Here is a 4,537-nt window from a genome sequence, read left to right as displayed (position 1 = left end):
AGCCTTTGACTTTTAATCAGTTTTAATTACCGTATTTTTCAGAGTATAAGACACACTTCCCCCCACCTAAAAGAGGCCGAAAATTTGGGTGTGTCTTATACTTCGTATGTAGCCCCGTCCACCCACCGGCCCCCACCCTTTGGCCTACGTGCATTCTCTACCTGGCTGCAGAGATTGCCACAGACAATGGGTTGTGTTTTGGGGCTCTGCGCCAGAGGTGGGTTTCAGCAGGTTCTGACCAGTTCTGGAGAACTGGTAGCAGAAATTCTGAGTAGTTTGGAGAACCAGTAGTAAAAATTCTGACTGGCCCTGCCCCCATCTATTCTCTGCCTCCCAAGTCCCAGCTGATTGGGAGGAAATTGGGATTTTACAGTATCCTTCCCCTGGAGTGGGGTGGGAATGGAGATTTTACAGTATCCTTCCCCTGCCATGCCCACCAAGCCATGCCCACCAAGCCATGCCATGCCATGCCATGCCATGCCACACCCACAGAACCGGTAGTAAAATAATCTGAAACCCACCACTGGTCCGTGCCTTGCATTTTCACTCTCCAGATCAGTGGTGGGTTGTCCCCAGTTCAGACCGGTTCTATAGAACCGGTAGTAAAACCAGCGGGAGGCTCTGCCCACCAACCCTGATGTCACCAGAAGCAATCTGCACATGCGCAGAAGCAAGGCACATGCGTGAGCAAAGCGAGCACGCGTGCGTGCGTGATCCTGTTGCGAACCGGTAGTAAAGGTAAGCAGAACCCACCCCTGCTCCAGATGCTCCATTTGAGAGCCGTTCAAGGCTGCAGGGATTGCCAAAGCACATTGTCACCAATTGCCATCTCCATGCATTGCATTTTCAGCCTCTACAGATTGTGTTTTAGGTCTCTGCACGCCCCATTTTTGGCCTCTGCATGTCGCATTTTCGGGCAGCAATCGGCTGGCAATGTGCTTTGGCGATCCCTGCAGTCTTGAATGGCTCTCAAATAGAGTGTTTGGAGGGTTAAAATGTGAGGCGCGGAGCCCAAAATGGCAACCCAGAACAACCGCTGCCTTGTCTTACCGCTTCCGTGCTTCACCTGCTTTACTCACTCGAGCTCCCTCGGACGATCAGCTGTGCTTTTGAAGCTGCTTATCAGCCTGAACGAGGGCTGATAAGCAGACCTGATAAGAGGGCTGAAATTGCACGTGCTTACAACCAGCAAATTAATGTGCTGAAGCTGACCAGGCTAAGTATGCTAGCCAGATGAATACCTGGTAGGCAGAATTTCCCCCCCTATTTTCCTCCCCAAAAACTGAGGTGCGTCTTATACTCCTGTGTGTCTTATACTCCAAAAAATATGGTAATTACCATCAATCACTATGGGGAAAAAAGAAAAGGATTGCAATTGAGGACAATGATCTCTCCCCTGCTGACATTGACCGGCATCCATTCTGGTTTAGTTAATCATAGATTCTTGAATAAATCACTATTGTTTGGACGCATCCCTCATATTTCACAGTGTGGTGTTTTGATTTGCAATTAGCATGATGTATGATAACACAGCTGATGAATGCCTGTCTGCTTTTTGAAAAGGCAACTAGACTTCCTTTGTTTTTGCTTTGAATAGATTTCGCTTCTCATCCCAGAAGCTTCATCAGATTGGACTTGTCAATCAGAACTGATGAAGCTTCTTGGATGAGGAGTGAAACCTCTTCAAGGTAAAACAAAGAAAGTCCAATTGCCTTTTCAAAAAGCATCTTTGAGACACCCATGACCTGGGTGACTGAGAATCTCAGTCTGGGTTATATTTTGCTGAATGTCAGGTTTCTCCATTGTCTAAAAACATACAAGATAATGATGATCATGATGATGATGGTGATGATGATGACAATTAAAATATATAGTAATAGGTGCTTAGGTGCAATCCCAAAAACAACTGTAGCACCACTTGAGCACCACTGGCATTGACAAAATCACCATCAGTCAATTGGAAAAGGCAGCTTTAATTGGAACAGCTTACATCCTGCAAAGATATCTCTAATATCATAAAATCTGGCTATCATAGATTCTTGAGAAGGGCTCGATGAATGGATAAAAATGCTTGCAAAATGAATAAGAAGAATAACAGAATAGAATAAGAAGGAGGAGGAGGAGGAGGAGGAGGAGGAGGAGGAGGAGGAGGAGGAGGAGGAGGAGGAGGAGGAGGAGGAGGAGGAGGAGGAGAGAGAAGAAGAAGAAGAAGAAGAAGAAGAAGAAGAAGAAGAAGAAGAAGAAGAAGAAGAAGAAGAAGAAGAAGAAGAAGAAGAAGAAGAAGAAGAAGAAGAAGAAGAAGAAGATGATTTGGAGGGCAATCTATAATGAAAAGCATGAGAATGAGATTAGAATTCACCTTCATAATCAAGATTGACTGCAATGCAACAAATCAAAAATGTCACACTGGGTTTGCTTTGCCAACAGGTTTCTTGTTTCTTTTTTCCAGTTAAGCAATATGTACCTTTCTCTTTCATGGTTTTATGGTTGCTCCAGCAGTGGGAATGAGATAATTTGGGTGGCAAGCAGTTGAAAGAGCAGCAGAGAACCCAAAGGATTAAGTCTCACAAATTCCATCCGCTAAAATCTCAGCTGCCTTTTTATGCAAGCCAATGCATGGAGTAGCTACACTTGAAAGACATCTGACTATTTACTCCTGGCCCCGTTTCCAAGAAAATATTTGCAGTCAATGTTTTGGTTACATGGCACACAACGCAGATGTGCAGACACATGCCACTTGCTTATCAGAACAGTTACTTAACTCGTTGTCCTGAAATCAAACTCTTAACTTGTTTGGTTCTACAAGTTTTACCCAAGTGTCAAAATAAAGATTCTCCTGGGCCCCCTTCATTGTTTCTTTCATTAATATTGCCTATTATTTCTCATTTGACCTGAGATTTTCCTCCAGATTTGGAAGAACATGGCTTCTCTGTTTGGTGGCACACCGACTGCAACTGAGAAACCTTCAGTTTCCTAGGAGAGACAGTAGTAGATGGGGAGGAAGAGACAAGTACCTGGATAGGAGAGGGGGCTTTTTGTATCTGTCTATGGAGATTCTCTCTCCTTTTTTTTTCATTTTAAAAAATTTGATAGATTTTTCTTTCCATTTCTTGGAAATCAAAGTTGCAAAAACAATCACAAACAATTTTACTAATTAGGATTTAACCGATGAAGCCACCCATCTGACAAGAAAGGCAAACAATGAGAATCAGATTAACAGATTAACAGAGTTGGAAGGGACTTTATAGGTCATCTAGTCCAACCCCCCGCTCAAGCAGGAGACCCTATACCATTTCTGACAAATGGCAGTCCAATCTTTTCTTGAAAGTCTCAAGTGATGAAGCTCCCACAACTTCCGAAGGCAACTTCTGTTCCATGGGTTGATTGCTCTCACTGTCAGAAAATTTCTCTTTATTTCCAGGTTGAATCTCTCCTTGATCAGTTTCCATCCATTATTCCTTGTCTGGCCTTCAGGTGTTTTGGAAAACAGCTTGATCCCCTCCTCTCTGTGGCAGCCCCTCAAATATTGGAAGATGGCTATCATGTCTCCCCTGCTCCTTCTCTTCACTAGACTAGCCATGCCCAGTTCATGTAACCATTCTTAACCAAAATGGTTCTTAACCATTAAGCCAAAGAGGTAGCATCCGTGGATGGGCTGCTGCAGCATTTCTTGAGATGCAAGTTTATATATATATGTTGTTTTAGAGAAACAACTGAGAAAGATCATCAGAGCTTCATGCTGGTGGTCTATGATGACTTGGCACACTCTTTTTCCTGTTCAATGGTCTCCTTGGAAGGAAGTGTGTTCTTCTCTTCCGTATTCGTTTTCTTCAGCTTCTTCTTATCAAACTTCTCAACCTACGACAGATCCAGTTTGTTGCACATCTTGGCCAGACAGGAAGCTAAGCCGATACTCTCAGAACTGCAAAGCCACTTCCGACTTCCGCACCCACCTGGATAGGAGAGGGGGCATTTGCATAACTGTCTATGGAGATTCTCAATCATCCAGGTCACAATTCTTCCAAAGGTGCTTTTCCAAGAAGCAACTGGACTTTCTTGGTTGTTTTTCTTGAAAACATTTTGCTTCTCATCCAAGAAGGAGGAGGAGGAGGAGGAGGAGGAGGAGGAGGAGGAGGAGGAGGAGGAGGAGGAGGAGGAGGAGGAGAAGAAGAAGAAGAAGAAGAAGAAGAAGAAGAAGAAGAAGAAGAAGAAGAAGAGGAAGAAGAAGAAGAAGAAGAAGAAGAAGAAGAAGATCAGATATATTTGTACCAAAGAAAGTCAGAAGTCATTATTTTTCTTCCTTTTTTACCGTAGTTCTTTCTTTTTACACTTTTTCTTTTTGTCTGATTTTTTCCTTCCTTTCAATTATTTTTCTTCTTGCCTATTTACTTTTTACCTTTTTTTAAAAAAAATATATCAATAAACTGGCTTATTGAAAGTGAAAAATAAACAAGGCCACGACGTAGCAATAATACCCCTTCTGTCCTGTATCGAGTAAACAACAGGGATGGGTCTAAAAAGTCACTAGGCTCGATCC

At 43.2% G+C, this 4,537-nt stretch overlaps 1 pseudogene; it reads right to left on the bottom strand.

Moving 5' to 3' along the window:
- Positions 1–3,747: 3,747 nt before the first annotated feature.
- LOC139318431 (thymosin beta-15A homolog) lies at positions 3,748–3,885 on the bottom strand (annotated as a pseudogene).
- Positions 3,886–4,537: the final 652 nt, after the last annotated feature.

The sequence above is a fragment of the Pituophis catenifer genome, unplaced genomic scaffold (assembly GCF_029215685.1).
Source record: "Pituophis catenifer annectens isolate HBS135680 unplaced genomic scaffold, rPitCat1.0.hap2 SCAF_6, whole genome shotgun sequence".
Taxonomy (NCBI): domain Eukaryota; kingdom Metazoa; phylum Chordata; class Lepidosauria; order Squamata; family Colubridae; genus Pituophis; species Pituophis catenifer.
Note: the sequence above shows the minus strand (reverse complement) of the source record. Positions and strands in the feature narration are given on the sequence as shown.